Genomic DNA, 10,114 nt, shown 5'->3' on the forward strand with positions numbered 1-10,114 from the left:
GGCCTCATAATGGGATTATTAGAGCTCTGATAAGAGTAGACTACAAAGATCTTTCTCTCTCTCCCCTATGCGAGGACACAGTCGGAAGGCAGCCGTCTACAAGCCAGGGACAGAGCTCTCACCAGAAGCCCACCATGCTGGTGCCCTGATCGGACTTCCAGGCTCCAGAATGACGAGAAAGTAAATATCTGTTGTTTAAGCCACCCCAGCCTGTGCCATTTTGTTATGGTTCTCTGTTACTTGAGCAGACCAACGCAGTACTGCGCTGAAGATGTGATCATAATGGCCTGCGTGAAATCGTCAGTTGTCATGTTTTATTCTTTGCAGGGATATTTGCATTTCAAAGGAGAAGGTGGTTAGAATGGTGGTGTCCCTGTCCCTTGTTGGCAGGGGGACAAAGCCAATGACATACAGAGATTTGCTACTGCAGTGATCCTTAATCCACGAACCTTTGTGCCTGATTCAACGCCTCCGGGGTGCAGTCAAACAGAGCAGAGACTTGGCTGAGCAACAGAGTATGGACTGGCACAGAGCAACAAAGGCATCAGAAGTCCAAGAGCCATCCATCCCCAACGCAGAGGATTGCTTGGGTTGAAACGGATACTGAGGACATCCTACCATCTTTTTTGAAGGTGGGTGGCTGGCTGGCTCAGAGGATCGCAGGGGCAAGACACGTCCAGGTTGATCAGATTCTGTGCTACAGCAAGGCAAAGGATCAACAGAAACAAGCCTACATCGTGCCTCTCTCATAATCACACAGGAGGGCTCTTTCCTTAGTTCTAGAAAATGCCGAGGACTCTAAACTGCGTCAGCAGGGGGCCCCAGAGGCAGCTGTTTGGCAAAATGTACGTGACTGCAGTGACTGAATCCTGTGTAAGCTTGGAGTCTTGACACAAACACAAAGTGGTATTTGTACCAATTAGGGTTCACCAGGATAAACCTGGGTGTAAAGGAGGATTACAAGGATTATGGATTCTCTCTAATGTGAACCATTCGGAATTAATTAGCATAGAGGAAGAGAGACTATTGTCCCGAGTGCCAAATAGCACTCTTTAGAATTTCAGAGGTCACTTCTCCTCCTTGGCCACAGATTTTCTCCCAGGTTAGTTGTCTTCAAATGTCCTCATCTTGGCACCCATTCTGCTGTAAGTCAGTCTTCCTCCAGAAAGGAAAAATCAAGGCTAGTCAGACCTCATTCCTGGCTAGGGAGAAGAATTCTAGTTCTTGGGGTCAGGTCTAATTCTTGGAGTCTCAGTTCACCTGAGCCATTTATGTGCTTGGGGGATATCATTTGTTACTGCGGGACTGCCAAGAGACAGACTGGGGTAATATTTTGCTGTTGACATTCAAAAATAAGATTTTGCTGCAGGACAACCTGGCATTCTTTGCCAAGCTCTTGTCTTGAGAGAAGATTATTTAAAGTCCTTTTCACGGGGCGCCTGGGTGGCTCAGTGGGTTAAGCCTCTGCCTTCGGCTCAGGTCATGATCTCAGGGTCCTGGGATCGAGCCCCACATCAGGCTCTCTGCTCAGCAGGGAGCCTGCTTCCCTCTCTCTCTCTTTCTCTGCCTGCCTCTCTGCCTACTTGTGATCTCTGTCTGTCAAATAAATAAATAAAATCTTTAAAAAAAAAAAATAAAGTCCTTTTCACATATGAAGGGTCTGCTTTGAGGCTCAAAGAGTTTTTCCTGTGGGGGTTCCCAAAAGAAGACAAAGCCCTTCCTGGGAATAGGAAGCTAGTGCCCCTCCTCCCTCTCCTAGCACCCCTGTCTAGAAATTGTACCCCCGTCACTTATGGTTACCTGACAATCAGTTTTATATTTGTTTCTTTGTTTATTGTTTTTCTCTTTGACTAGTGTGTCGATTCTAGGAGGCAGTGTTTCGTTTATGTAATCACTGCTATATTCCAAGCATCTAAAACAGTGTCTGGTAGTTCAATAAATATTTACTGGACGAATGAATGAGTTTCCTTTTTTCTTCATCTCCCTTCCACATCTAAAGAAGAAAGAGAAGAAGAAATAATTTAATACCAGGGGGTATCTTCAAAACTTTTCAACTCACTCACTGGATTTCCTTTACTTGGAAAGGAAACCCTAAGAACTGGTTTCATAAATTCACATCCTGGAAGACCTCAGGACAGGCCCATCTCTGACTCACTGCTCATTGTTCCGCACTCCAAGTTTGCTTCCTTCGGATTTCTTCTCAGAGTTTGTGGTGTGACAAATGATATTTCTAATGGCCTTGGGCCACTAACTGTTCAGAAAGTGTGTAGAGAAAGTAGAGCCGAAGTCCTGCTGCCTGCCTGTTTCTGGCAAGCAAACCTGGGAATGTGTTACATGGGCAGTGGGGACCCCTTCCCAGTCGTGGGTTTAATGGCACTAGGGCTAGGAAGAGCTGCCCAAAAAACATGCTGTGCCCCTGAAGGAAGCCATCCCTTCTTGAGCATCTCTCTAGGAAGGGAGTATGGAGAGAAGGTGAAGACAGGATTCTGCATCAGAAAACAGATCTAGCGAAAAAGCCAGTGTATTCAGGTCACTAGATTTAGCAGTCAGCCTTGGGACTTTCCTTTTCTACGAAAGAATAGATGTCCAAGCAAACACCAGCCTGAGTGACCAAGAATGCGCATTTTCACAAAGGATTGGGACCATTACGTTCTTTGTTTACCAGGATCCAGAAAGATCAACCACCTTCCTTTGGGATAAATGACACAGTGATTCTTTATTAGGATGGGAAAGGGAAGGAGAGAGAAGGAAGGCACAAAGAATGCGGTGCTTTACAAGATGACATCCGCACACTGTCAAGTTCAACGAGTCAGCTCTTACCCGTGACAGTCTCTATTCTAAAATGGAGTCTCATTTAGTATTTTGCTATTTCCTTATTATAGAATTAACAGAATTCTAAAGCCAGTTGGGAAATAAGAGGTGTCACCCAACCTTCTTTTGTGCATGAAAAAGTGAGCAGCAGAAACATTAAGTAACTTAGATGGGTGACGTTGCAGCCCAAGTGTGAATTATGTCCTTGCTTCATTTTAGTAGGAAACAAATACTTATTTTATGAAAGAAGAATATTGCTGTCTGCTTTCAGGAGACTAATTAATGGAGTTACATAATATTTTAATTAACTTGGAAAGATAATAAGGTCACTGTAGCACCCATGCGGCAGACATTTTTGACACTTATGTTACTGGCTTTAGATAGAAACTTAACCATTGTTGAAATTTCTTTGCTACGAAAGCATTTTGCTAATAAATACATATATTGGGTAAATACAGAGACAAAAATTAAACAATGCGGCTGTTCTCACTATAAGCTGAGGAACCTAACAAATACATGCCAGAGAGTTTTTGTGCCCTGTGGTGTCCACTTGCCATGAAATTTTCCAGAATATTTTCAGGTTTATGTATTTTTACTCCTTTTCATGAATGTTATTTATAAAATGTGTGACTACATGTGATTTAATTTTTATATTTTGTATGACTTTTCCATAAATAAATTTTAAAATTAAAAGAAAAGGAATAAAATGGAGTCTTTTCATCTGCCTAAAGGACAAGCCTAGTAAGCTGTTAGACAATAGTAGGAAACAATGGGCTGCTAATGTAAATTGTCATCATAAAAAGAGTTTTCATGCGCTGAGTGTGCAAAGCTCACCAAGTACTTCCCTACCAGTTTGTCACGTATTCCACACCACATGTCTGTGAAGAGAACAGAACAGGAACCATGCCCATTTTGCCCACAGGAAAACTGAGGATCCGGAAGAGGAAGTGAGTTGCCTAAGCCCATAGAGCCGGTGGTGGAGTCGGGTTTTTTATTTTTATTTTTTTAAATATTTATTTAGAGAACGAGCATGTGAGTAAATTGGGGGCGTGGAGGGGTTGGAATAGAGGCAGAGGAAGACAAGCAGACGACTTGCTGAGTGGGGACCCGATGCAAGGCTAGATCCCAGGGCCCCGAGACCATGATGGAGCCAAAATCAAGAGTCAGATGCCCAACAGCTGAGCCACCCAGGCACCCCTGGAGTCTGGTTTCTTATAGCCCTGGTCTTCCAGCCCCTATTCTCAATGTGTCTTTCACTACATTTGGACACAGCCCTTGATGGTGAGTCACCAATAGAGTGACCATGAGATTATCAAACCAGGACACTCTAGAGAGTGAAAGAGGCTCTATGAGAAATTACTCCGAGACAACACCCAGAAGCCAGGACTGTCTCGGGAATATTGGGATGGACAGTCACCTTAATCACTGGGCAGAAGCAGAGGTTGACAACACATTGTCCTGTTCCTATTTCTATGGCAGAAGACATCAATCTTCATCTTTTTTGGGGGGAAGCTTGTGACTTTTCAGTCCTGAGCAGCACAGTTCGATAAACAGACCTGGTTGTTTCAAGTAATGAGGTGGTAGTTCTCTACGGTGGGCCAATGGGTTTGATCAGTTTGGACCCCAAAGCTCAGGAAATATGGCCAGTATTTGGAAGATGCAATCAAGAATAAAGGAAGGAGGGGTGCCTGGCTGGCTTTGTTGGGGGCATGTGCAACTCTTGATCTTGGGGTTGTGAGTTTGAGCCCCACATTGGGTGTAGAGATTACTTTAAAATAAAATCTTAAAAAAAAAAGAGGGGCGCCTGGGTGGCTCAGTCGGTTAAACGTCTGCCTTCAGCTCAAGTTATGATCCCAGGGTCCTGGGATCGAGCCCTATGTTGGGCTCCCTGCTCAGCAGAGAGCCTGCTTCTCCCTCTCCCTCTGCTCCTCCTCCCTGCTTGTGCTTTCTCTTGCTTGCTCACTCTCATTCTATCTCAAATAAGTAAATAAAATCTTAAAAAAAAAAAAAAAAGAGTAAAGGAAGGAAGGATGAAATGGCTTCTGTTGGAACGAGAGGAGGAGGTTGATGAGAACAGTCAGGAAGGACAACTCGGCAACTCATGATCTGACAGCTGAGCAGCGAGCAACTCGGGGGTTATCAGTGTCCATGTGTTTCTGCTGGGGAGGCAGATTCTTTCATGGGGATAAGGCCATGAGGCTTGTGGAGTCTGCCCCATCTGTATGGCTAGATTATTTGTTTTCCGGTCCCTGTTAATATCTCAGTGGTCCCCGTGATATCTGTTATGACAAGAGCTTGCTTCTGGATAGAGCTACTCCTGTAAATGTGCCTGATAACAATGAACAGGAATTAATATTTCTAATAATAGCACATTTCCTTTGCCGAATGCATTTATCATTTTGAATGTTTTTCCCACTGTCTTGAGTTCAAACGTGTAAAGTTCTTACATCCGTACCTACCATGTAAGAAGTGCTGTGGTTTTCTATTATTTTATTTCACTGGATTCTCATAAACATCCTACAAACTAGATGAAACAGATATGACAGAAAAGAAAATGAAGCACGCTTTGCCTCAGCTTATTTTCCATTGTTAACCAGCCTGTCTATTTCAACAGCATGACCCTGGGCAGAATTCTTTGAGTCCCACAAAGAACTTCTCCAAACCTATGATCTTAAATTCAAGTCTGGACTCCCTCCTGGTCCAGGCCACTGGAATATTTGGTAACACTTGGATATTTGGAACCTTGAAGAGTGTATGCCAGTCCCCAAAAGCTCATCAGCATCTTAAGGCGACAGTATGGCCAGCTGATGGTGTTCGTCTGTGCTGTGTCCTGTCTCACTCTCCATCACCAGCTCAGTAAAACAATGTCCCATCGCAGGAGCCACATTTCGGAGTCCACACTACATAGCTGTTTGCAAAGGCACTACGGGAGCCAAAAGCACCTGTCAGAGTACATTTTTGCTGCATTTCCAAAAAAAGCTCAGTGAACGAGGAAAGAATTGGCTTCTTTCAATCACGTGGGAGGGCATTGCTGATTTCTGTCAGCTCCCAGCAGCAAAGGTGGAGGAGTGAGATTGATACAAAAGCAAACTGAGGCTGTTTCTAGGGTAGACATGTAGATGGTTTGCCCAAATCATGTCTTTAAAACAAAAGAAGAATGGAAGGGAAAGGTTACTGTGGGATCGCCCGTTGAGAAAGGTCAGATCTGAGTAGGGATAAGCCACATGGTGCCAGCGCAAGGTCAAAGCCATTTGAGAATTAAATGTGGAAACCAGAAGAGTGAGTGCTTGGGTTTGATTCTGACGAACTTCAAGGCTGGTGACATCTTGTTGGGCACTTCTCTGGAAAGGCCCGGTCCTTGGGACTGGAGGTGAACATTTGCTGGCATATTAGGGTTCTCCAGAGAAACAGAACCAATAGGAGACAGCAGGGGGAGGGGAGGGAGGCAAAGAGATTTATTATAAGCAATTTGGTCATGCAGTTATACAGGCTGACAAGTCCCAGGGTCTGCAGAGTGATTAGGCTAGTTGGACACCCAGAAGAAACAACGCTGACTTCTAGCCTGAGTCCAAAAACCTGAAACCTAAGAGCCAGCCTTTTGGTTTGAGTCCAAGACAGGAAGAAACACCGGTGTCCTAGTTCAAGTCTGTCAGGAGGGAAAACTCTTTCTACTCAGGAGAGGGTCAGCCTTTTTTTTCCAGTCAGGCCTTCCCCTGATAGGATGAAGCTTTACCCTCATTAGTGAAGGCAATCTGCTTACTCAGTCTACAGATTTAAATGTTAATCTCATCCAGAAACAACCTCACAGAAACACCCGAAATCATGTTTGACCAAATATCTAGGCACCACGGGGCCCAGTCAAGTACTAACCATCCCAGCTGGGAGCACAGGTGCAGCAGAAATGACCAAGAGTCATCCGGGAACTGCTGGAAGCAGACGTCCATGATCTTGGCGCACATGTAACGAGATGTTCAGCTGGCCAGGGCCTTCGGTAGAGTGCTGGAAGTCAGGGAGACATAGGGAAATGAAGACCATGAAACAGCCCACCAGGGAATCAGCACAGCCAAGTATTACTGGTATTCCTGGACTGAGAGCTCTTCCTACATCTGGCTGTTTAGAAAGCCCATCTCAGGGGCGCCTGGGTGGCTCAGTGGCTTAAAGCCTCTGCCTTTGGCTCTGGTCATGATCTTGGGGTCCTGGGACTGAGCCCCACATAGGCTCTCTGCTCAGCAGGGAGCCTGCTTCCTCCTCCTCTCTCTCTCTCTGCCTGCCTCTCTGCCTACTTGTGATCTCTATCTGTCAAATAAATAAATAAAATCTTTAAAAAAAAAAGCACATCACAGGCACAGGCTGCATTTACCGCCAAAACAATCTGAAAACCTAAGAAACTGCGACCAGAATTCCATCAGAATCTAACAAGGATTGTTTCTTCATTGTTTCTCCCCATTTTTATTCATGTATTTATAGGTTTTCATGGAGCGGTGGTATATATGTTGAGTATGTGTTACACTTGACCAAAGGCAAATTTGCCCCCCACGGGACATTTGGCAAAAGTGTAGAGACATTTTTGGTTGTCAAAACTAAGCAGGAGGGTGTGCTACTGGCCTGTTGGTGGAAGCCAAGGCTGCTGCTGATATCCTGCAAGACACAGGACAAACCCTGCCACCAACAGAGAATTATGTGACCCAAATGGCAACACTAGAGGTTGAGAAACCAAGTCCTAACAAAGAAGTTTAAGAAACCAACAGTTGAGAAACCAGCAGCTAATTTTACTTCTATACAGTGTTCAATATTATTGCGTGTCTTTTTTTTTTTTTTTAAGATTTTATTTATTTACCTGACACAAGTGGGCAGAGAGGCAGGCAAAGAGAGAGGAGGAAGCAGGCTCCCTGCCAAGCAGAGAGTCCGATGCGGGGCTCGATCCCAGGACCCTGGGATCACGATCTGAGCAGAAGGCAGAGGCTTTAACCCATTGAGCCACCCAAGTGCCCCTATTGTGTGTCTTTGATTTAATTTAGTCTATGTGTTAAGTTGTTGGCACTGAATTGTGGACACTGAATGAAATTTATAAATGCATAATATTCCATTGAGTTGATGTGCAGAAATTTCCAAAACTATCCCCTTATTGTTGAACATTAACTTGAGAGGTTTTGTTACTAAACATAGCACTGCAATGAATGTTTTGAAAATACCTTGGTTTGAAATATTTCTTTTGGATTAATCCCTGCTTGGAGAGATACATGTACACACACACACCAAAACAATAAATCATAGCTTCAACACATGGCCTCCCTTTTTAGTATCTTTAAAGAGAGCAGAGAACTAGTATGATGCCAGACTAACATAAATCTCTTTCAAGTAAATAAATGAATGAATAAATAAATAGCCTTCCATCCTCAGAGAATTTATTCAATGCTTTTACATACATCAATTATTCAATAAATATTTACTAAGCACCTAACACAACCAGCCATCGTGCTGGATGCTATAGATATCATGGTGAATAATTTATTCTGTCTAGTGGAAATAGCCATATCTTGGAAGGTACACTTCGGGCAATGCTACTCTTAATTCAAAGTGCTGGGGGAAAAGAAGCGATTTCTTTAATTTTGGAATTTAATATATGCTTAGTGGAAAAAAAAAGAAAGAGAAAAACACCAAGATGTTTATATATATCCATAGTTTCATTACCATTCAAATATAGCTGTTGTCTTGTTGTGTATAAATGTGTAACAAACAACCCCCAAACATAGTGGTTCAGACAATGTATTCATGTCTGTCAGAGTTCTGGGCCTGATGCGCTCAGTGAGGCAATTCTCACTAGAAGGGTCTCAGATGATGGCATCCAGAGAGAATCTTTCTACACAACCTCCCTGGGTGCCTAGCTCAGGCTTCCTCAGACATGGTGGGTTTTGGGCACTCAGACTTCTTAGGCAGTAGTTGACTTCTCTCAGAGCAAGTGTTCTAAGAGATCCAGGCAGAAGCTAAAAGGCCTCTTAGGACCTAGTTTCCAAAGCCACATAGCATGACTTCAATAGCATTCTGCTACTCACAGCAGTCCTAAGTCAGGCCACATTCAAGGGAGCACAGGAGCAGGCTGCACTTCTGACTTGTGTACATAGGGCAGAAGGAATTCATGGCGGTCAGCCATGTTGGAGACAAGCTATCATAATTGCTCATCGTCATCTAGAGCGTGTTGATAATTATTCTATGTAACCAAAATATAAGCATTAAAGTCAGGAAGCTGACATTGATAATTATGACTATCTACACAGAACTCACTCAAGTTTTGTCAGGGATTCCAACAGAAAAATCACACACTGTGTTGAGCTATCAAGGCTCTTTAGTCTCCTTTAACTTGGAACAGTTCTTCCCTTGCCATTCATGACCTTGACACCCTGGAAGATTACAGGCAAGTTAGCACATAAGACTTACATAAGACTCTGTGTTATGGGTGGACTGGGTGGAAACAGGAAGTACCAGACCTCTGTTGCACTCACTTGGAATTTAGACTGTGCCACAGGTCTTTGGAAGGGTAAAAAAATGCTGGTGGCCTGATCCTTCAGAGAAAATATCAAAGTGCTTGACCAGGAGAACCATCAAGGTCCTATTGACTCACCACAGCGTCTCCTTCTTACTTCCATTCTGGTCCTGACCACACCTTCTACTTGACCATGACAAAAGCCTCCTACCTTTGTTCCTGCTGATTCCTCACCAACAAGTCAGTTAACTCATTTCCTTAAAAAGTCACTCAAGGGTCTTCCAGAAGGTGTGCAGTCTCAGTCTTCATTGATCATTCTTCATCCTTTTTCTTGATGTTTTACCTCTATTGTTACGCATGCCAATATCCAAAAGTACAGATTTTCATTGGGGGGATACTATGTGTCAAGCCCTCTGTTAAGTGCCCCCCCCTGTTCCAGCTCATTTGCTCTTCAAAACAACCCTATAAATTTGGCACTTTCCTCGTTCTACGGACAATGGAATGGGAGCTCAGAGAAGTAGAAGTAGTAGGCCTCTGTTTCACAGCTAGAAAGTGGGAGGCTGGATTAAATTGAATGAGGACCCAGGGTCTCTGGCATGTACATGGGACAACAAGACAGTACATGTGAAACAATTAGCAAAGATGTAAGATGTGTTCAATTGCTTTGTTTTCCTAATTTTATTATGGCTTGTTTTTTCCCCCTCTCCCAACTATAACTGCAACCAGAGCAAAGACTATATTTTCCATTAACTTTATGTTTTAGAACACTCAGTGCTCTGCGGGGCATAAAAAGAGCCCCCAGTAAACTGGTGTGAAGGGACA

The sequence above is a fragment of the Mustela nivalis genome (genome assembly GCF_964662115.1).
Source record: "Mustela nivalis genome assembly, chromosome: 2".
In the NCBI taxonomy this organism is placed as follows: Eukaryota; Metazoa; Chordata; class Mammalia; order Carnivora; family Mustelidae; genus Mustela; species Mustela nivalis.